The sequence below is a fragment of the Panthera leo genome, chromosome B2, assembly GCF_018350215.1.
Source record: "Panthera leo isolate Ple1 chromosome B2, P.leo_Ple1_pat1.1, whole genome shotgun sequence".
NCBI classification, from domain to species: Eukaryota; Metazoa; Chordata; class Mammalia; order Carnivora; family Felidae; genus Panthera; species Panthera leo.
The window spans coordinates 135,823,418-135,847,892 of record NC_056683.1 but is presented as its reverse complement, the minus strand read 5'-3'; the positions used below and the strand labels follow the sequence as shown (position 1 = coordinate 135,847,892).

The window sequence follows — 24,475 nt, the reverse complement described above, 5'->3', positions numbered from 1 at the left end:
TATCCAGGCAGAGAAAGGATATTCATTTCAACCAGCAAGGGAAATGTTAGATTATGTAACACTGAGGCTGAAGAGAATGAGGCTGGCTTGTTTCTTTTTCCTTTTTTTTTTTTTTTTTTTTTTTTCTTTTTTTACTGGAGAGAAGTGTTGTGAAATAGTCTAGGACAACCTCCAGTTTCCAGAGTCACTGCTGCCCTCAGAAGCTTCTGTGAGCCCCGGGCTCTGGGGTTAGTGTTAGAGCTAGAGGAAGCCACAAGACAAATGGCAGGCGCAGGGCCCTCCCCCGACCCCTACCGCGGTGTCCTCCCCCAGGAGACCCTGTCGAGGCCGTAAGGAGTTTGGCCACACACGGTTCATGCGGGTGTCAGAGCAACGACGTTCGGATGATCCTGAAGCACATTTTCCACCTTCTCAAGAATGCATCCTTAGAAAGAATCACGTTTCACGCGGTCTGCCGGGAGGAACCAATTGAAGTCTACCTAAAAAGTATTAAAATGGATGCTCAGGCGGGACTGGGGTTGACCAATATATCAAAAACTCCAGGAGATTGGTGGCTGGGTGGCTGGGTCGGTGGAGCGTCCCACTTCGGCTCAGGCCACGATCTCAGGGCTCGCGAGCTCGAGCCCCTCATCAGGCTTGCTGCTGTCCCTGCAGAGCCTGCTCCGGATCCTCTGTCCCCTACTCTCTGCCCCTCCCGTGCTTGCACACGCTCACCCTCTCTCTCAATAAACAAACAAACCAACAAACATGGAGAGGAGCAGCTGGTGAGGGAAAGGGGCGCTTGTTTAAGTAAGAAGTAAGAATACGAGTGCAAGCAGGGTCTCAGCCAGGGGTGGGTGCAGAGAGCCCGAGGCACATGGAGCTCAGTGCTACGAGTGAAGGCTCCGAGCCAGGACCCCAACGGGCTCAGGCGGTTGGCAGAGCTCCAGCGGGGACAGGACAGGTGAGGGGGTGGCACAACAGGCCCGGGAGCCTCAGGTCTCAGGCTGGTCTCAGGTCTCAGGTCTCAGTTCCTCCCAGAGACAAGGGCATACGGCCAAGACTGGGTCCACAGACGAGCAAGGCAAACCCAGTCACTTGGACGGGATTGTCGAGCTTATCCTGGACACCAGTTCATTTTTTTCATGTAGTAATTCTTTACTGAGTACCTGCAAAGTTCCAGGTGTTGGGGACATAGTAGCAAACAAAAGAGACAAAAATCCCTGACCCCGTGAAGTTGATATTCTAGTGCAGAAAGTGGAGGAATAAACAATAAGCAATAAATACAGTATACAGAGAAAGCCAAACGGGGACAAGGACAGAGGCGAAGTAAAGCCTGGAAGGAGACACGTACAAGGGCAAGGGTTGAACTTTTAAAAAAAAAAATTTTTTTTAATGTTTATTTACTTTTGAGAGAGAGAGAAAGAGAGACAGAGCGTGAGGGGGTTGGGACAGAGAGAGAGGGAGACACAGAATCTATCTGAAGCAGGGTCCAGGCTCCAAGCTGTCAGCACAGAGACCGACACAGGGCTCAAACCCGCAAACCCACAAGATCATGACCTGAGCCGAAGGCAGAAGCTTAACCGACTAAGCCACCCAGGCAAGGGTTGAACTTTTGAGGAGGGTGATCCGACAGGGCGACATGAGATGACATCGAACAAACACCTGAAGACAGTGAGGACGCAAGCAGCTGTCTGGGGGAGGAGCATTCTGGGCACGCGGCAGCCCCAAACAGCAGCCAGTGCCAAGATAGTATTGTCCTGGGCACACCCAGGAACAGGAAAGCAGTGAGAGTGGCTGAATTAACTCCACAAGGGAGAGGAAGGAGGGGAAGGGAGGGGAGGGGAAAAATGAAGGAGCACCAAGTTGGGTAGGACCTCTCAGGCCATCCAATGAGGGATAGACTTTTACTCAGAGTACAATGGAAAACCACTGGGGGCTTCTGAGCAGGACTGACATCATCTGACTCATGTTCTAGAAGTCTCGCTACCACGGATTAATATAGGGGCGCCTGTGTGGCTCAGCTGGCTCATCAGGCTCTTGGTTTCTGCTCAGGTCATGATCTCATGGTTCATGGGCTCAAGCCCCACGTCAGGCTCCATGCTCATAGCACAGGGCTTGCTTGGGATTCTCTTTCTCCCTCTCTCTCTGCCCCTCCCCCTCTTGCACTCTTGCTCTCTCTCAAATAAATAAACTTAAAAAAAAACTGATCAGTATAGACTGGAGTGTGGGTGGGGAGGTGGGAGAGGCAGGGATCAATGAGGAAGCCACGGCCACAATTCAGGTGACAACCGACGTTGCTCACATCAGGAGTTATGTTTTCAGTGTACTTGAAAGGTAGAGCCAACGTATTCACTTATATATGTGATGTTCCAGTAGTGAGAGAAAGAGGCGAGGGGAAGCGAGGCTCCCAGGATGCTGGCCTCCAGAATCTTGGCACGGAGCTATCATTTGCCAAGATAGGAAGACCCCAGCTGGTAAAGATCTGGGGGAAGACAGGGTTCCAGAGTCCAGTTTTAGGCAGGTTAAATCTGAGATGCCAATTTAGAAAGCAAAATGGATATGGCAGTCTGTCAACTGAAGGTCAAGGGAAAGGGATTGGATGGAAATATAAATTTGGAAGCCATCGGTATATATGGTATTTAAAACTTTGGCAACTATGATTCCAGATTGGTGGCCCTGAACGTGGGAATCACTTTTCTTCTGGTCAGCCTCTTAGAGACCCTGCCCTCCCTATTCTCAGGTTGTCTATGCCCCTGTGATCTGGCTTCGCTGGGGTTTGCTTGCCCCGCTCCTGGCTCTTACCTCCCACTTTACCCCAAACACATTTACCTTTTCTGAGTCCCATTCTCTCAGAGAGCTCTTCTTTGGGTATAACAGACTAACAGATAGAAACTAAATTAATGGGTCTAGATGTCTATAAATTGCCTTTCCAAGCTAACATGAGTTCTTTTAAACAGGGGACTTCTAGGCCACATCAAGGGAAGGAAGCAGTTCACCTTTGGGACGTGTGGCATCTTTTAAATTGCATGGGACAAGACAGACTGAAGGCGTTGCCTTTAATGTACAAAATATACATACAATCCACTTTCAAAAAACAGTCTTTCCATATTTGGATCAGGACCTTTATTTTTTAAGTAGACTTCACATGCCCAGCGCGGAGCCCAACGTGGGACTTTAACTCATGAACCTGAGATCGAGACCTCAGCTGAGACCAAGAGTCGAACACTTCACCGACTGAGCCACCCAGGTGCTCCTCCATTACAGTTTCAATAAAGGCCACCAACATTATTTGATGCATCATCTTCACCGTATCCTAAGTGCTCCAAGAGGTCAACTGAACTTTGGAAAGTTCACGAAGAGCCAGATAGCACAGGAGCAGTGCCGGAAGAGGAGGTCTGTTCAGAGCTAGGTAAAATCCACAAGTGTATGTTGGCCCAGACAGGTACCTGGTGCAAGGCGAAGACCTCCGGCCTGGAGACACTTCTGAGAGGTGGTTTTCTATTGGTCATCAGTAGTTCTCAATCCTGGCTGTCAACTGAGGAGTCTTTACAAATGTCTGTGCCTAGGGTGCCTCACTGACTCAGTCGTAAGCATCTGACTTTGGCTCAGGTCATGATCTCAAGTTCATGAGTGCGAGTCCCACATCGGGTGAAGCATGAGTCCCACTTTGCATGAGCCCTGCTTCTCTCTCTCTATCTCTCCCTTGCTCACTTGCACCCTCTCTCTCTCTCTCTAAAACACACACACACATACACACACACACACACACACACACACACAAATGTCTGTGCCTAAATCACACCCTAAGACATTCTGATTTCAGGGGAGAGACCTGAGCATCATTTTTTTAATCTCCAAGTGATTCTAATGTGCAGTGAGAGTTAAGAAGGACAGATCTTTCCTCTCCATTTCTATAAATCTGTCCTATTCAAGCCTATTCATGAACCTCACACACGTATAATCCAACCAGGCCACAACAGAGCCAGTTCCCCAATTTACCATTTCTATATGCTTACTCTTGCTTCTTTCATTACATTTGCCTTAACATTTTTAATTGTTTATTTGTTTTTGAAAGAGAAGGAGAGACAGCGTGCAAGTGGGGGAGGGGCAGAGAGAGAGGGAGACAGAGAATCCAAAGCAGGCTCCAGGCTCTGAGCCGTCAGCACAGAGCCTGAGGCGGGGCTCGAACTCAAGAGCCATGAGATCATGACCTGAGCTGAAGTCGGACGCTTAATCAACTGAGCCACCCAGGAGCCCCCATTTGCTTTAACATTTTACACTGATTTGTTAACAGGTTTAACATGGCTTAGAGTACCACTTGAGAGAATAAGTGAATGTTCATTTGTGAAAAAGAATAACTCCCAAGAAACAGTTGCAGCATCTGAGAAAATAAAACTAAAACAATACAATATTCCAAATTTACACCAAGCCCTCCTCCCTTTGGAAACCCTGCTGCAGAAATTACTGTGTGCACCCCATTCCCAGAGTGGTTCTGTTGTTGACAGTGTGGGTAAAGGAATAAACAAAACAAAACAAAAAAGCCGCGCTCATTTCAAGCCACCAAGAGACACAGGCCAAAAGAAAAATAAAATCAATCAACCTTTGCCAAGTGGAAAAGAACAAAACCAGCAGGGACTGAAGTTCTATATCCAGCTTTTAAAAGCATCTTTCAAACAATAGAGAACAAATACAGGGTAATAATTAAAAAGATTTACAAACAATGCGACAGAACAATGCAAAATGAGTCAATACCACTGGGCCTGTGTTTACCCTCGAAAGAAAAACTGGACACCCTGAACTTCATTAATGGAATGTTCTGTTTGCACAGTAACCCTCACTCAGAGAACCACTGGGCTGTCAATAACAGTCTCTATCTTACCTTAAGGAAAGTTTTTGGAAACATTGTCGGCAAGCATTTGAGTGTCCATTTTACAAAGAGAGAGATAAAGACAGGAAAAGGTTAACTACTCTGAGGGATAAGGTGGCAGCCAGGCCGTCTCTGGCACAGCTAAGAGTAAGTGCCTGTCTCTGTTTGTTGGTGTCTCACTACCCAGAAAATGCCCATCCATTCTCTCAAGTACAGTTTTACATCTACAGCCTAACCCAAATTCTCCTTCCTTCATAAGAACTGTCTTGTATTCTGCCTTTGTCTTTCTTTCTCCATGCTCGGCCTCCATTTCCAAATTGCCTTCCATGATTCCAACTCTGTTATAATTAGCTCTAAGGGACTATAGAAAACTCTTTTCACTGCTGGGATTTTGGTGACTATCTGTGTCTTGAGATAAGCAGCCATCTGCTAGGACTTGGTAGTGTTGTTTATTGGATGACGGATTCTCTAGTGAGGCAGCTTACTTGAGTGGTAAGGGGTAGATGGAGAGGGTACAGATAAGGCATCTCCAGAATGCCTTCCCACAAGGAATGCTAAATGCAGTGTGTGAGGATGCCAAAGCAGGGAAGGGCATGGTGCCCATGCGTTGGCCCTGTTAATTAGCACCATTTCTGAAGATAATTATGACAAGACCACACGGGGAGAGCATGATGTTTCAAGTGGAGTAGACCAGTAAGTAAACAGGAGTATTGGAGTGTATTTCCTGGGAGGTTGCGAGAAATCTTCTAAAAGATGGACAGGAGGATGCTGAGGGCTTCAGTTCTTTGGAGCAACCAGAAGGAAGAGCCCAGGCCGAATTGCATCACCACACCCTGATCACTACCAAATCATCCTGAGTTTTCTCAACTTGTTTCAATACTTGTTCATAAAATAAGAACTTTAATTACATTCTCAGCTCAAAGGAGATACAGGGTTGACACCTCCCATATCTCTATTCAGTAAGAACCACTGCCCTTGCAAGACCAAGCAGGACCAAGCAGGAGGACCCTGGCCACTCTGCAGGGAGGGCACTGGGAGAAATGCTCGAGAGGCAGGCTGCCTTCTTCCTGGTTCCTCCTGTCTACCCACCCATACTGGCCTTCCTGTTTCTCCTGCTCACTTTGCTTTTGCCACCCAGCTCTTGGACTTACATCAGTCCTACTTCAATCCTTGCTTCCCTTGCATTCTGATCTTTGTGATAGTTCTAACACTCTTGCTTTGCTCCCTTTCTCTCAAATACAGAGTCTTAGAACCTTGACTCTACTCCCTAACTCATTGCCACCTCCACCTGTACCCTGGGATCCCAGGGGAGGCAGCTCTCTGCTGCCCCCACCTGGTCCATGGCAGCATCCACAGATGGTAATCTGACAAACTAGCCCTTAAATCCAACGCAGCTTCACCTGATTTCTGGCAACAACTCGAGTGTTGCTAATTTTGTTTCACTGTAGCCTGACTTAATGTGTGGGTTCCAAAAAATTCTTCATTTTTAATAGCCAAGCTATGCTTGTGGGTAAGGAGTTATGCGAATGGGTAAATGAGCTACTTTAAGGAAAGCATTTTATTTTTTAAGGTAAGTGCAGAAGAACAGTGGTAGTGTGGCAAGCATTCTGAAAGGTCCAGCCTAAAATGACAGCTTTTTAAAAAGTCACTAGGACACACTATATAAATGTAGAGTTATTCCAAAAAGCAGCCATTTATGTAACATTAATTTATTTCTACGGGAACCCTCTTGCGCTGTTGGTGGGAATGCAAACTGGTGCAGCCGCTCTGGAAAACAGTCTGGAGGTTCCTCAAAAAATTAAAAATAGAACTACCCTATGATGCAGCAATAGCACAACTAGGAATTTACCCAAGGGATACAGGAGAGCTGATGCATAGGGGCACATGTACCCCAATGTTTATAGCAGCGCTTTCAACAATAGCCAAATTATGGAAAGAGCCCAAATGTCCATCAACTGATGAATGGATAAAGAAGATGTGGTTTATATATACAATGGAATACTACTTGGAAATGAGAAAGAATGAAATCATGCCTTTTGCAGCAACATGGATGGAATTGGAAGGTACTATGCTGAGTAAAATAAATCAGTAAGAGAAGGACAGATATTACATGTTTTCACTCATGTGGATCTTGAGAAACTTAACAGAAGTCCATGGGGGAAGAGAAGGAGAAAAAAATAGTTACAAACAGAGAGGGAGGGAGGCAAACCACAAGAGACTCGTAAATACAGAGAACAAACTGAGGGTGGATGGCAGGAGAGGGGAAAGTGGGTGATGGGCATCGAGGAGGGCACTTGTTGGGATGAGCACTGGGTGTTGTATGTAAGCCAATTTGACAATAAATTATATTTTTTTAAAAGTAGCAGAAGCAACCAATTAAAGTATCATTATAAGAGTTACAGAAGAAAAAATAATTTATTTCTTGCCTTCTATTCCAAATTTCCTAGAGTAGTAATAATAAAGGAGGTGGGAGGAAGAAAGCAGAGGGGGAAGAAACACTTGGTTTTTGAAGCAATTCAGAAACTTGTTACAATAAATTCCAGTACCTGAAGCCACTAACTTCATCATCAAAATATGATCATGAATTTGGGCACAAAGAATATGTTTAGAATTTTTCAAAATAAATATAGGTTTACCTGACAAAAGATCTGATAATAATTTAATAAAAGCTCAATAAAAAGAGGTAAACACTCTTCACATGAAAAGTAGGGTATATATACTTAACTAACCTTTAAAATTGAAGAAATCAAAGGTTCTATTCAAACTGTTTTGAAGGCAATGAAAAAGATGCTTCGGACCAAAATCTAGGGGTCACAAAAGAAACTGACTTAAATGAAGTTTTATATAAAATATAATATATACAATACATGTAATTATAATGATATCTATTTAGATAAGTATATAGATATATATTATGTATATGATATATAATAGTATAAAACAGTCTATAATACACATAATATATCATATAAATTATATAATATTACACATATAATTTTATATATGTTACATAGAATAATATATTACATTACGTGTTATATTGTGTATCATGATATATTACAGTAAAACCTTGGTTTGTGGGCATAATTCATTCTGGAAAGATGCTTATAATCCAAAGCGCTTGTATATCAAAGTGAATTTCAAGAACCATTGACTCAGTTGTGATCATGTGACATTTGGTGTTACATACCACTTGCATTGCAAGACATCGCTTGTTTATCAAATTAAAATTTATTAGAAATGTTTGCTTGTCTTGCAGAACACTCACAGAACAAGTTACTCACAATCCAAGGTTTTATTGTATATATAAAATAATTATATGTAATATAATATATATTTACATGTAATAGTATATGATTATAGATATAATTACACAGATATAGTTATATATATATATATATATTATATATATGTGTGTGTGTGGTTTAATAATCATTTTAAGAAATAGGAAATTAGCAAAGTAAATCCAAAAAATAGGAAAAATTAGAACCCAAAGCTAACAACATCTATTGAGAGGATCATGTGGTTTTTACCCTTTCTTTTATTAAGGCGATGTATACATTGGTTGATTTGTGGATACTGAACCAGCCCTGCAGCCCAGGAATAAATCTTACTTGACCATACTGAATAATCCTTTTAATGTATTGTTGGATTCGGTTTGCTAATATCTTGTTGAGAATTTTTGCAGTGAACAAATGGGCAAAAGACATGAACAGACACTTTTCAAAAGAAGACATCCAGATGACTAACAGACACATGAAAAGATGCTCAACATCACTCATCATCAGGGAAATACAAATCAAAACCACCATGAGATACCACCTCACACCTGTCCAAATGGCTAAAATTAACAACTCAGGCAACAACAGATGTTGGCAAGGATGTGGAAAAAAGGGGAACCCTTTTGCACTGCTGGTGGGAATGGAAACTGGTACAGCCACTCTGGAATACAGTACAGAGTTTCCTCAAAAAACTAAAAATAGAACTACCCTACAACCCAGCAATTGCACTACTAGGCATTTATCCATGGGATACAGGGGTGCTGTTTTGAAGGGACACATGCACCCCCATGTTTATAGCAGCACTATCAACAATAGCCAAAGTATGGAAAGAGCCCAAATGTCCACCGATGGATGAATGGATGAAGAAGATGTGGCATACACACACACACACACACACACACACACACACACACACACACACAATGGAGTATTACTTGGCAATCAAAAAGAATGAAATTTTGCCATTTGCAACTACGTGGATGGAACTGGACATTTGCAACTACGTGGATGGAACTGGAGGGTATTATGCTAAGTGAAATTATTCGGTCAGAGAAAGACAAAAATCATATGACTTCACTCATATGAAGACTTTAAGAGACAAAACAGATGAACATAAGGGAAGGGAAACAAAAATAATATAAAAACAGGGAAAGGGACAAAACAGAAGAGACTCATAAATATGGAGAACAAACTGAGGGTTGCTGGAGGGGTTGTGGGAGGGGGGATGGGCTAAATGGGTCAGGGGCACTAAGGAATCTACTCCTGAAATCACTGTTGCACTAGATGCTAACTAATTTGGATGTAAATTTTAAAAAATAAAAAATAAAATTAAAAAAAAAAGTAAAAATAGAAATACCCTGCAACCCAGCAATTGCACAACTAGGTATTTATCCAAAGGACACAAAAATGCTGATTCAAAGGGGCACATGCCCCCCAATGTTTATAGCAGCATTATCAACAATAGCCAAATTATGGAAAGAGCCCAATGTCCATCAACTAACATAAGGATAAGGATAAAGAAGATGTGGTGCACACACACACACACACACACACACACATATACAAACAATGGAATATTACTCAGTGATCAAAAAGAATGAAATCTTGCCATTTGCAACAATGCGGATGGAACTAGAGTGTATTACACTAAGCAAAATAATTCAGTCAGAGAAACATAAATATCATATGATTTCACTCACATGTGGAATTTAAGAAACAAAACATATGATCATAGGTGAAGGGAAAGAAAAAGAAGATAAAAAGAGAGAGGGAGGCAAACTATAAGAAACTCTTAATTACAGAGAACAAACTGAGGGTTGCTGGAGGGGTGTTGGGTTGGGATTGGGCTAAATGGGTGATGGGCATTAAGGAGGACACTTGTTGGGATAAGCACTGGGAGTTATATGTAAGTGATGAATCATCAAATTCTACTCCTGAAATCATTATTACACTATATGTTAACTAACTTGGATTTAAATAAAATTTAAAAATTAGAAAAAAAAAACAAAAAAAAATAGAATAATCTGAAAGCAGTTTCTTTGAAAAGGCCAATAAAATAAACTTAAAAACCCAACAGAGACAGAGGAACATGGTGGCATAGGAGGACGCTGGGCTCACCGCGTCCTGCTGATCACTTAGATTCCACCCACATCTGCCTAATTTACCCAGAAAACCACCAGAAGACTAGCAGAATGGACTCTCCAGAGCCAAGCATAGACGAGAGGCCCACAGAAGAGGGTAGGAAGGGCGGAGAGGCGGTGTGCGCTACACGGACTGGCAGGAGGGAACCAGCGTGGCGGAGGGGCAGCAAGCCCACCCTGCAAGGCAGAACCCCCGAGTCTGGCTTGCAAAAGTGGAGGGGCCGGAAGGAGTGTGTTGACAGCCAGTGGGACTTAACATCTGGAATGTTATAAGTCAACAGCTCTGCTTGGAGAGCGGGAGGGCTAAAGGACAACGGGAATGAGAGTTGTTGAGGCCCGGAGGACAGAGCTCAGCTTGGCAGGGAACAAAGGTGCTGGGAAGCGCCATCTCCCTCGCCCATCCCCCAGCCAAAATCCCAAAGGGAACCAGTTCCCGTCACAAACTTGCTTGCACTGCGCAAACACCCAACGTTGTGCTTCTGTGGATCCATCCTTCCGACGGGTCTGCCTGCCTCCCTCCTGGTGCCTCAGGGCCCCTACCGAAGCAGACCACTGAAGGCAAAGCGAGCTGAGCCTGCCCCTCCCGCCCCTGTGCACCTTGCAGATCCACCCCGGCTAATACCCCAGATCCCATCGAAGTAGTACCACAAGACTGGCAGTGTGCAAGTAGCCCAGACAGAGGCCACACCACTCCACAGTGAGTCCTGCCCCTGGGAGAGGGGAAGATAAGGTACACACCAGTCTGACTGTGGCCCCAGCGGTGGGCTGGGGGCAGACATTGGGTCTGACTGCGGCCCCGCCCACCAACGCAAGTCGCTCCAGAAAGCACAGGGGAAGAGCCCTGCAGTTCCACGCCACCCCAGGGACTATTCAAAATGATGAAACGGCAGAATTCTCCTCAAAAGAAACTCCAGGAAGTAGCGGCAGCTAACGAACTGATCAAAAACGATTTAAGCAATATAGCAGAAAATGAATTTAAAATAATAGTCATAAAACTAATCGCTGGGCTTGAAAAAAGTATAGAGGACAGAAGAGAATCTATTACTACAGAGATCAAGGGACTAAGAAATAGTCATGAGGAGCTAAAAAATGCTATAAATGAGTTGCAAAATAAAATGGAGGTGACCACAGTTCGGACTGAAGAGGCAGAGGAGAGAATAGGTGAATTAGAAGATAAAACTATGGAAAAAGAGGAAGCTGAGAAAAAGGGAGATAAAAAAATCCAGGAGTATGAGGGGAGAATTAGAGAACTAAGTGACATAATTAAACAATATAATATACGCATAACTGGGATTCCAGAGGAGGAAGAGAGAGGGAAAGGTGCTGAAGGTGTACTTGAAGAAATCATAGCTGAGAACTTCCCTGAACTGGGGAAGGAAAAAGGCATTGAAATCAAAGAGGCACAGAGAACTCCCTTCAGACGTAACTTGAATTGATCTTCTGCACAACATATCATAGTGAAACTGGCAAAATACAAGGATAAAGAGAGAATTCTGAAAGCAGCTAGGGATAAACATGCTCTAACATATAAAGGGAGACCAATAAGACTCGTGTTGGATCTGTCTACTGAAACTTGGCAGGCCAGAAAGGAATGGCAGGAAATCTTCAATGTGATGAACAGAAAAAATATGCAGCCAAGAATCCTTTATACAGCAAGTCTGTCATTTAGAATAGAAGGAGAGATAAAGGTCTTCCCCAAAAAACAAAAACTGAAGGAATTCATCACCACTAAACCAGCCCTACAAGAGATCCTAAGGAGGATCCTGTGAGACAAGGTACCAGAGACATCACTACAAGCATGAAACCTACAGACATCACAATGACTCTAAACTCATATCTTTCAATAATAACACTGAATGTAAATGGACTAAATGCTCCAACCAAAAGACATAGGGTATCAGAATGGATAAAAAAAAACAAGACCCATCTATTTTCTGTCTACAAGAGACTCATTTTAGACCTGAGGACACATTCAAATTGAAAGTGAGGGGATGGAGAACTATCTATCATACTACCGGAAGTCAAAAGAAAGCTGAAGTAGCCATACTTATATCAGACAAACTAGACTCTAAATTAAAGGCTGTAACAAGAGATGAAGAAGGGCATTATATAATAATTACACTGTCTATCCATCAGGAAGAGCTAACAATTACAAATGTCTATGCGCCGAATACGGGAGCCCCCAAATATATAAAACAATTAATCACAAACATAAGCAACCTTATTGATAAGAATGTGGTAATTGCAGGGAACTTTAATACTCCACTTACAACATTGGGTAGATCATCTAGACACAGGATCAATAAAGAAACAAGGGCCCTGAATGATACACTGGATCAGATGGACTTGACAGATATATTTAGAACTCTGCATCCCAAAACAACAGAATATACTTTCTTCTCGAGTGCACATGGAACCTTCTCCAAGATAGATCACATACTGGGTCACAAAGCAGCCCTTCATAAGTATACAAGAATTGAGATCATACCATGCATACTTTCAGACCACAATGCTATGAAGCTTGAAATCAACCACAGGAAAAAGTCTGGAAAACCTCCAAAAGCATGGAGGTTAAAGAACACCCTACTAAAGAATGAATCGGCCAACCAGGCAATTAGAGAAGAAATTTAAAAGTATATGGAAACAAATGAAAATGAAAATACAACAATTCAAATGCTTTGGGATGCAGCAAAGGCAGTCCTGAGAGGAAAATACATTGCAATCCAGACCTATCTCAAGAAACAAGAAAAATCCCAAATACAAAATCTAACAGCACACCTAAAGGAAATAGAAGCAGAACAGCAAAGATACCCCAAACCCAGCAGAAGAAGAGAGATAATAAAGATCAGAGCAGAAATAAACAATATGGAATAAAAAAACTGTAGAGCAGATCAATGAAACCAAGAGTTGGTTTTTGAAAAAATAAACAAAATTGACAAACCTCTAGCCTCTTTCTCAAAAAGAAAAGGGAGATGACCCAAATAGATAAAATCATGAATGAAAATGGAATTATTACAACCAATCCCTCAGAAATACAAGCAATTATCAGGGAATACTATGAAAAATTATATGCCAACAAACTGGACAACCTGGAAAATGGACAAATTCCTAAACCCACACACTTCCAAAACTCAAATAGGAAGAAACAGAAAGCTTGAAAAGATCCATAACCAGTGAAGATATTGAATCAGTTATCAAAAATCTCCCAACGAATAAGAGTCCTGGACCAGATGCTTCCCTGGGGAATTCTACCAGACATTTAAGGCAGAAATAATACCTATCCTTCCCTATCCTTCTCAAGCTGTTCCAAAAAATAGAAAGGGAAGGAAAACTTCTGGACTTATTCTATGAAGCCAGCATTACCTTGATTTCCAAACGAGACAGACACTCTACAAAAAAGGAGAATTACAGGCCAATATCCCTGATGAACATGGATGCAAAAATTCTCAACAAGATACTAGCAAATCAAATTCGATAACATATGAAAAGAATTATTCACCATGGTCAAGTGGGATTTGTTCCTGGGATGCAGGTCTGGTTCAATATTTGCAAATCAATCAATGTGATACATCACATTAATAAAAGAAAAGATAAGAACCATATGATCCTGTCAATCGATGCAGAAAAAGCATTTGACAAAATTCAGCATCCTTTCTTAATAAAAACGCTCGAGAAAGTCAGGATAGAAGGAACATACTTAAACATCATAAAAGCCATTTATGAAAAGCTCACAGCTAGTATCATCCTCAATGGGGAAAAACTGAGAGCTTTCTCCCTGAGATCAGGAACACGACAGGGATGTCCACTCTCACCGCTGTTGTTTAACATAGTGTTGGAAGTTCTAGCATCAGCAATCAGACCACAAAAGGAAATCAAAGGCATCAAAATTGGCAAAGATGAAGTTAAGCTTTCACTTTTGCAGATGACGTGATATTATACATGGAAAACCCGATAGACTCCACCAAAAGTCTGCTAGAACTGATACATGAATTCAGCAAAGTCATAGGATACAAAAATCAATGTACAAAAATCAGTTGCATTCTTATACACTAATAATGAAGCAACAGAAAGACAAATAAAGAAACTGATCCCATTCACAATTGCACCAAGAAGCATAAAATACCTAGGAATAAATCTAAGCAAAGATGTAGAAGAACTGTATGCTGAAAACTATAGAAAGCTTATGAAGGAAATGGAAGAAGATATAAAGAAATGGAAAAACATTCCGTGCTCATGGACTGGAAGAATAAATATTGTTAAAATGTCAATACTACCCAAAGCTATCTACACATTCAATGCAATCCCAATCAAAATTCCACCAGCATTCTTCTCAAAGTGGGAACAAGCAATCCTAAAATTTGTATGGAACACAAAAGGCCCCGAATAGCCAAAGTAATTTTGAAGAAGAAGACCAAAGCAAGAGGTATCACAATCCCAGACTTTAGCCTCTACTACAAAGCTGTAATCATCTAGACAGCATGGTATTGGCACAAAAACAGACACATAGACCAACGGAATAGAATAGAAACCCCAGAACTAGACCTACAAAAGTATGGCCAACTAATCTTTGACAAAGCAGGAAAGAATATCCAATGGAAAAAAGACAGTCTCTTTAACAAATGGTGCTGGGAGAACTGGAGAGCAACATGCAGAAGGATAAAACTAGACCACTTTCTTACACCATTCACAAAAACAAACTCAAAATGGATAAAGGACCTGAATGTGAGACAGGAAACCATAAAAACCCTAGAGGAGAAAGCAGGGGAAAAACTTCTCTGACCTCAGCAGCAGCAATTTCTTACTTGACACATCCCCAAAGGCAAGGGAATTAAAAGCAAAAATCAACTATCGGGACCTTATGAAGATAAAATCTTCTGCACAGCAAAGGAAACAATCAACAAAACTAAAAGGCAACCAATGGAATGGGAAAATATATTCGCAAATGACATATCGGATAAAAGTCTAGTATCCAAAATCTATAAAGAGCTCACCAAACTCCACACCCGAAAAACAAATAATCCAGTGAAGAAATGGGCAGAGAACATGAATAGACACTTCTGTAAAGAAGACATCCGGATGGCCAACAGGCACATGAAAAGATGCTCAACGTCACTCCTCATCAGGGAAATACAAATCAAAACCACACTCAGATATCAACTCATGCCAGTCAGAGTGGCCAAAATGAACAAATCAGGAGACTATAGATGCTGGAGAGGATGTGGAGAAAGGGGAACCCTCTTGCACTGTTGGTGGGAATGCAAACTGGTGCAGCCACTCTGGAAAACAGTCTGGAGGTTCCTCAAAAAATTAAAAATAGATCTACCCTATGACCCAGCAATAGCACTGCTAGGAATTTACCCAAGGGATACAGGAGTACTGATGCATAGGGGCACATGTACCCCAATGCTTATAGCAACACTCTCAACAATAACTAAATTATGGAAAGAGCCTTAATGTCCATCAACTGACAAATGGATAAAGAAATTGTGGTTTATATACACAATGGAATACTACGTGGCAATGAGAAAGAATGAAATATGGCCTTTTGTAGCAACGTGGATAGAACTGAAGAGTGTTAGGCTAAGTGAAATAAGTCATACAGAGAAGGACAGATTCCATATGTTTTCACTCCTTTGTGGATCCTGAGAAACTTAACAGAAGACCATGGGAGAGGGGAAGGAAAAAAAATGGTTAGAGAGGGAGGGAGCAAACATAAGACACTCTTAACATAAGAGACTCTTAAAAACTGAGAACTGAGGGTTTATGGGGGTGGGAGGAAGGGGTGGGTGGGTGATGGGTATTGAGGAGGGCACCTGTTGGGATGAGCACTGGGTGTTGTATGGAAACCAATTTGACAATAAATTTCATATTAAAAAAAACAACAGAAATAAAACAATGAAAATATCAAAACTAAGAGTGAAAAAAAACAGTCACACTTAAAAGAATTCCACATGCAAACATAAGGCGATCAAAAACCTACTGGCAAATCTCCCCAGAAAAATTTAAATTACTTAAATTGACCCAAGCAATTGTGGGAAAGGGGAGTAGATCGATTATCATAGAGCAGTCATGGGAAAGGTTATAGAGTGCTGTCCTTGCAAACAAGTCTATGACCTAATGGGATCGCAGCTGAGTCCTATGTAACACATAAAGGAAAGACTGATATGAGAAAACCTTCATTCCCTAAGTGCCCTGGTCAGGTTCTCCCTTGTCCAGGGGCAGAAGGTCTGGTGAGACTAGAGCCAGAAAACACCCCCTCTTCGTTTGCACATTTACTTTGTGGGTCCAAACCAACAATGAAGCTTGAAGCCAGGCCTGTGTGAGCAGCAGCCTTGGAAACCCTGCCCTGACCAGTGTTTGAAAAGTGCAGATAGTTGGTAGAGCAGAGTGGTTAATAAGACAGTACGTGCTGGAGTCAGGCCTGGGATTGGTTCCTGGCATTCCCACTGACGAGCTATTTAACCACTGTAAGCCTCAATTTTCTCAGCCATAAAATGGGAATAATCATGGCACCTACTTCGAGGTTTCCTGTGTTAATGAAATGAGCAAGAAATGCATGCATGCAAAGATTTACCAACATGTCAAACACATGGTAGATGCTCAAAAGTGTTAACCATCATTGTTACTTCAATTAGGCCAAGAAAACTACAAAAATAAAAGAGAGAACAAAAAGCAAAAAGAAAATAGCTATCATCAAGAGCAGGAACTTCTAACTCCTGCTCACCCATTTAGAACTGGGAGTTCCCAGTCCTCCTCTCCAAGAACTTTCTTCTCCACCTGCTGGGCACATAGCTGTCCCATAACTTTCTCTCCATGAATCACTCCATAACCTCTTGATTCCTTAAGATATTCTTCTGAGATCTATTCTGAGCTTGGAGCCTCAGTCTCACCCCCCTCTTTTCTACGTATTATTTTACTTCATGATTAGAGACAAAGAAAGGTAATATGGCTCCATTTCCTCAACTTCCTCTCTCTCTACTTCAAAAGATGTCCTCTTCACCTACACTTGCTTCCCATTTTTCTCATATATTAGAGAAATATTTATTCATTCATTTGACAAACACTTCGCTGTGTTTTCATCGTGTATAGAAGAAAGTCATCATGACAAAATGTAAGGGGTCCTTCCCCAGCAAAGCCCATACCCAGTGCAGACAGCAGACAATGAACCCATAAATAAATAAACAGGAAAACATCAAGTGGTGATAAACTCAATGTAGAGATGGAAAATGAGTAATGGGATAGGCACTGGATGGCTGCTCTGGATTGGATGCTTAGGAAAGGTCTTCACAAATTTAAAGAGAGAGCTAACCCAGACTTCAAGCTGTATTACAAAGCTATAATCATCAAGACAGTATGGTACTGGCACAAGAACAAACACTCAAATCAATGGAACAAAATACAGAACCCAGAAATGGACCCACAAACGTATGGCCAACTAATCTTTGACAAAGCAGGAAAGAATATCCAATGGAATAAAGACAGTCTCTTCAGCAAGTGGTGCTGGGAAAACTGGACAGCAACATGCAGAAAAATGAATCTGGACCACTTTCTCACACCATACACAAAAAGAAACTCAAAATGGATGAAAGACCTAACCGTAAGACAGGAAGCCATCAAAATCCTCAAGGAGAAAGCAGGCAAAAACCTCTTTGATCTTGGCCACAGCAACTTCTTACTCAACAACTCTTCAGAGGCAAGGAAAACAAAAGCAAAAATGAACTATTGGGACCTCATCAAAATAAAAAGCTTCTGCACAGTGAAGGAAACAATCAGCAAAACTAAAAGGCAACCAACAGAATGGGAGAAGATATTTGCAAATGACATATCAGATAAAGCGTTAGTATCCAAAATCTGTAAAGATTTATCAAACTCAACACCCAAAAAACAAATAATCCAGTGAAGAAATGGGCAAAAGACATGAATAGACACTTCTCCAAAGAAGACGTCCAGATGGCCAACCGACACATGAAAAAATGCTCCACATCACTCATCATCAGGGAAATACAAATCAAAACCACCATGAGATACCACCTCACATCAGTCAGAATGGCTGACATTAACAAATCAGGCAACGACAGATGTTGGCGAGGATGCAGAAAAAGAGGATCTTTTGTACTGATGGTAGGAATGCAAACTGGTGCAGCCACTCTGGAAAATAGGATGGAGGTTCCTCAAAAAATTAAAAAAAAGAACGACCCTATGACCTAGCAATTGCCTACTAGGTATTTATCCAAGAGATACAGGTGCACTTTCAAAGGGGCATATACACCCCCTTTATAGCATGGGGGTCCATGCTATAAATAGCAGCACTATCAACAATAGCCAAAGTATGGAAAGAGCCCAAATGTCCACTGATGGATGAATGGATAAAGAAGATGTGGTATATATATATATATATATATATATATATATATATATATATATATATATAATGGAGTATTACTCGCCAATCAAAAAGAATGAAATCTTGCCATTTGCAACTACATGGATGGAACTAGAGGGTATAATGCTAAACGAAACTGGTCAGTCGGAGAAAGACAAATATCATATGATTTTGCTCATATGAGGACTTTAAGATACAAAACAAATGAACACAGGGAAGAGAAGCAAAAATAATATAAAAACATGAAGGGGGACAAAACTTAAGAGACTCTTAAATATGGAGAACAAACAGAGGGTTACTGGAGGGGTTGTGGGGGGGATGGGCTAAATGGGTAGGGGCATTAAGGAACCTACCCCTGAAATCATTGTTGCACTATATGCTAACTAACTTGGATGTAAATTTTAAAAACAAATTAAAAAAATAATTAATAAATAACTAAAGAGAGAGAGAGAGAGAGCTAACGATAACAGAGCAGCCACCAAGTAAGGATTCGAAGGAAGGTTACTGTGCAGAAATAAATTAGCTGGAGCACTGAGACAGCTGAGAACAATCTCTGCAGGGCTGAGAAAATGCAAGAAATGTAAAAGGCAATACAGCTATCCCCTGTATCGGCGGGGATACTTTCCAAAACCCCCAGAAGATGCTGGAAACCACGCATATTACCAAACATTAAATAGTCTATCTTATACTTAAATTCCTATGGTAAAGTTTATAAAGTAAGAGATTAACAATGATCATTCATAGTGAAATAGAACAATTATAACAATATACCAAAATAAAAGTTCTGTGAATGTGGTCTCTCTCTCTCTCTCTCACCGTTATCTTATTGTACTGCACTCTCCTTTCTTCTTGCGAGGATACATGATAAAATGTCTACGATGTGACATGATGTCAGGAAATGACATAGGTGTTGTGACACAGCTATTGACCTGACACCTGGTCAGGAGGAGGGTCATCTGCTTCCGGATCAGACTGCAGTTGACCCAGGTAACTGAAACTGGAAAGGGAAACTGCCCCTAAGGGAGGTTCCTGCAGGGAGAACAAAGCAATTGTAGCCGGAAAGCACATAGGAGGCAATTCCTAGGGGGCTTCAGAGGCCCAGGTAAAGAGCCTAGATTTTATTCCAAATGCAAAGCAAAGCCATTTGTCGTCCCTCTGGGACTAGGTTTACCCCCACGTACTGACTCTAATTTACCTCCAGCAAACCCTCTTCTCTCGCTCCCATTTCTTCCCTCTCCCATGTGTCCTTCCCCTCAACTTTAAACATGCTTAAAGATCTCCCACGAATTAAAAGAAATAATGTTCCCTCAATTCTGCTACTCACTCCAACCAGTCCCATTTATACTTGTCTTCACTAAACTTTTTAACAAGCGTCCTAATGATGACAAACACAGACAGTGCTTATTACAGGCCAAGCTCTGTTTCGAAAGCTTTATGTTTATTAACTCATTTAAGCCTCACAATAACCCCATCAGGTGGTTACTATTGTTATCCCTATCTTACAGATAAAGAAACTGAGGCAAAAGTAGTTAAGAACTTGCCCAAGTTCACAGCTATCAAGTGGCAACCCAACATCCCAACCCAAACATCCTAGTGTGGAAGTCTTCCCTCTTAGTCCAGACTCGGTGCCCCGGGATTTGCCAAGTGTCCCTCCTCTCTCTGGAGTCAGACTTCTGTCTCAAGTTCCTCAAGCAATCTTCTCAGGGATGTCATGTTCCTCTTCTTCTCTACCTTTCTCAAGTCCTCTGTCAATTTCATATTGGCGAATACTTTCTCCATGGTAGGACTCACTCCTCCTGTGGTTCCTCTGCAGCCCACATTTAACCATTCTCCTTTCCCTCTCCACCAGCATGGCCCCATTTCCAGAAGTCGGCACCCCCACCCAGAGCTCAGTGTAATTGTTTCACACAGGTCCCATCTCAGCCCCAGCTTACCCACCACTGCTGTGAATCTGAGGCCCGGCTGCCGCCAACACCCTGCTCAGATATCTGCTCTGATCCCACACTTTCCACAGATCCAAGTCCAAATGACTTCAGCCTGGTCACAACCTGTCTTTCCAAACCAATTTGCCATGAGACAGCTTCATGTAGCCTGCTAGAGCCGAATGGAACTCTCACCATTCCCAGACATGCCAGGTGCTTTTCCACTGTCCTTGGTCTTCTCTCCACTTGGGATGCTACCTCCAATCTCTAAATACCCAAATCCTGCCATTCTCAAAGGCCAAGCTCAAATATCACTTCTTCTATGGCAGGAGTACCGTGGGGCAGGAAGTAACATTTCTTTCCTTTTGAATCCTTAGTACACAGGAAAACCAAGTGGGGAAGACTTGCAGAAAAGTGGAGTACCTATCTTATTCCAGTTAATATCTTCTTTGCTGTATTTTCAGTGTGCATATGCCTTTCTTCTCCATCCTTTCTTCATCATCCTTGAAGTCTGATTTATCTTTATCCCCTTAGCACCTTGCCCAAGAATACATTCAATAATATTTGCTCGCCAAATGACTATATACATACAGTAATAGATGTGTGTGGATATAATCCATTGCTCTCTCCTTTTCTGGATCATTCTCTCTTACCACTGTAGGATCAGGCTTGTCTTTGCAGTAAACTTGCCAAGGCTCATCAACATATCTTCACGTCCACGATAGATGTATGGACAACTTGGTCTTTCCATAGAAATGGCTCATTGCTCTCTTCCTCTCTCTCATAATGAGAACTGGTCCTACCCTTCATTCTGAACAACCCCCGCCCTGGCCCAGTCCAAGGTCCTGCCTGTATAAACAGTCTCCCAGGCAGTCACAGTTTGCATTATAAGATCTTCTGGGTCTTCACAGACAACATCCCTGTCTCCTTGGGTGCCATGTAGGTGCAAAGTCATAGTAGACTAGCGCTGGGCTAGGGCGTTTATGTATCAACCTGACCAAGTCCTTCATAGTGCAGATGAGGATCCTACAGCCCAGATACCTGAAATGACTAGCCCAAAGTCTAGCCCAAAGTGCTAGACTTTCAACAAATATTTAGTTATTTATTATGGACAGCCATTACTATACTAAGTGCTAGTGTCATCATGAAAAAAAAAAAAAAAGATGGACCCTTCATGACGTTGTCTAACAGGAAAGCTAACAAAAAGCAATTTCAATAAAATGTTGACAAGTGTTCTGATATACGAATCAGAGATTTCTATGAGAACATACAGCCTCCTTGAGAAAGAAAAGCATGTGGAAGTAAAGGGTGAGCAGAGACAAGTCAGCAAAAGGGAGGGGGGAAGGTTCTAGCTAGCTAGTGAGATGTGGGCCAGGTAGCAATTCCATGAACTTTTGTCTTCCACACAGTTTCTGACTCTAGTTCCATTTCCCACCCTCTAAATCTCTTCTACCTCTGAATTCCTATGACACTCCAACTACTCTTCCATCTTTTCCGCCTGTCTTCTACTCCCTTCCTCCTTTCCTGCCTTTCCCCCAGCCTGTCGCATCCAGCCTCCATGTATTCCCATGAGCACATTGCAATCCTTACACAAAGAGTTAAAGACACTTTGCTGAGTTGAGGTACACAGCGAGGAATAACGGAGCCTTCTTCCTCCAGCACGCGCAACGACCACTCCACAAACACCGCCAAACACGTGTCTCTTGCGGGGGGGAGAGGTGAAGACCTCATCAGACTGGGTGGGAATGGCCAAGTGAAGGTCAGCTTCACAGTGGACATGTTCTAGCCAAAGAAATAGATGTGTGAAGACCAGGAGTCCCAGCACTTTCAAGGAACTCAAAGATTATAGAGCTAGATTAGGTTGAAGACTGCAGTAGGCTTGGCAAGGCCAGCAGAGGTCGGATGCGGGAGACAAGTTGTCCAGGGGCAGTGTGTGCCTCTGTCATACTCATCCACTGGGAACGTGATTATTGCTTCCTCAGGAGAGCAGGAACATGCACTTTTCTCTACAGAAATAGTTGAGATTATTAACCCAAAAATACTCTCAACCAAAAAGCGTCAATAAAATAACAGTTAAAGGAAGAATGTGTCTCTCCCTCCACATCAGCTTTGTGGTTTCTTTATCTCACTTCTGAACCAGAGGGCCTGTATTTGGGATCATCTGGGCATGGGACTTTTTTTTTCTTTTTTTTAGTATCTCCAAACCTAAGATTTAATTTTTTTCGATGTAGCTATTCTTCCCCTCTACAACTTGAAATCAATTTCAGAATGCCAGTTGCTTAGGGCTGATACATTTCAACAATTTTCTATGAAAAGCCCAAAGAAAGACAGTGAAATTAGCCAATTTCTTCTGATCACTATAGTTGTGCTAATGGAATTCTTTTTCAATAATTTCTTAGTTTTTCAATGCAATTCTTTAGACTCTGACAAAGTAAAATATAATTTTTAAGTGATATGGGAAAAATATAGAAGGAAATAACTGTCCAAGAGATTTGGAGGAATTGAAATAAAATAACTAAAATGATCTGAGAAGTGAGATGGTGTAAAATTCTTGCCTCTTCCTCTTTGGAGTGATAATTTGAGATAATGTCTCCATATCCCTAAAAGAGAATGTGGATAAGAATGAAATCACTTCTTAATATGCCATTCTGCTTTTGGAAATGTGATAAAACATTTTATGTTAGTGGTCCGCGGTGATTTGGGAATCATTTATTTTTGAAGTAGGTGAAACCTTTTAAGTCTTGCCACTGGAAAAGGGAGGGAAGACGTATTTTTAAAAAGAAGGCATTTTAATAGCTGCACGGAATGGTGGAAAAACTAGAGCTGGCCTGCTGAGATGACGGTGGGGCTAGCCATCCCTGTCACTGTGACCAGCTGGCCGTCACCCCCTCCCCAGCCCCTTCACCTCCAACTACTGCGTCGATAAAAAGAAGGGGCACTAGATCAATATTTGATTGCCAAATATTTGATTGCCAAAAAAAAGCAAAGTTCACCCTGAATATAAAATAAACTGTCAATATTTACTCCCAGTAAGCTCGAGGCAGACTGAGAGAGGAGCGAGAAGAGGCAAGAGCTGCCATGAGTAAACCGCTGTGCTGACGGGAGCGGACCACTCAAACAGCAGGCAAACCCGGGGCCCCAACCATGGGGAGCTGCGCCTGCGCAGGTGGCTTCCGGCCACCTTCCGGCTCTGGAGTCCTGTGGCTTCTGGCTCTGGAGTCCTGTGCTTCCCAGTTCAGAACTCAGGATTTTCTAACCACATTGTCCGTTTAACACAAAATCTCTCTGAGGCCAGTTTAATGATGACGTTAACAGTGATTTATGTCATGAACGAAACTTCTAAAAAACAAGCCACTTAAAAAATCAGCGGACTGGAAGACGCTTGAGTTCATGTCCAGTTCCCTGCTACCCTGCTATGTCTCTGACCACCCCGCCCCCCATACACACACACACCTCGTTTTCTTGTTTAATAGAGGGGGCTCCCAGCCAGGAAAATGAGATCATGAGAGCAACTGTGCAGGACACAGCTGTGAGCAGGGAAGAACATTAATTCTGCTCCTTCTAAACTACCCCCACACACTCACACAAATGGAATTGTGGGTGTTCACAAAACTTGATTTGATTTTTATCACTGCTATTTCTGTTCATAATAACAATAGTAATGCTACAAAAAAACATTTTCAAGACTCCAAGTCTTTTAGCAGTTAGATTTGGCATGTTTTCTACCTAAAATTGTACCTATTTTCCAGTGGAAGGCAGTGATTTGGGAAATGCTTATTACTTTGTAAACTCAAACTCTTCGTAATAATAAAACAATCATGAGAGGTATCCCTTTTCTTCCTAAGACCATTTTAAAGACAATTCATAGTTTTCCTTTCCTATTTTCTTCTTAACTTAGA

At 42.0% G+C, this 24,475-nt stretch overlaps 1 protein-coding gene across 1 annotated transcript in view; it reads right to left on the bottom strand.

The window, feature by feature from the left end:
- The window catches only part of ESR1 (estrogen receptor 1), a 440,842-nt gene that overhangs the window by 384,076 nt on the left and 32,291 nt on the right, over positions 1 to 24,475 (bottom strand). Inside the window, exon 2 of the mRNA XM_042940090.1 lies at positions 7,579 to 7,653. The gene's annotated coding sequence lies outside the window, so the exon portion shown is untranslated. The remainder of the gene's footprint in view (positions 1 to 7,578; positions 7,654 to 24,475) is intronic.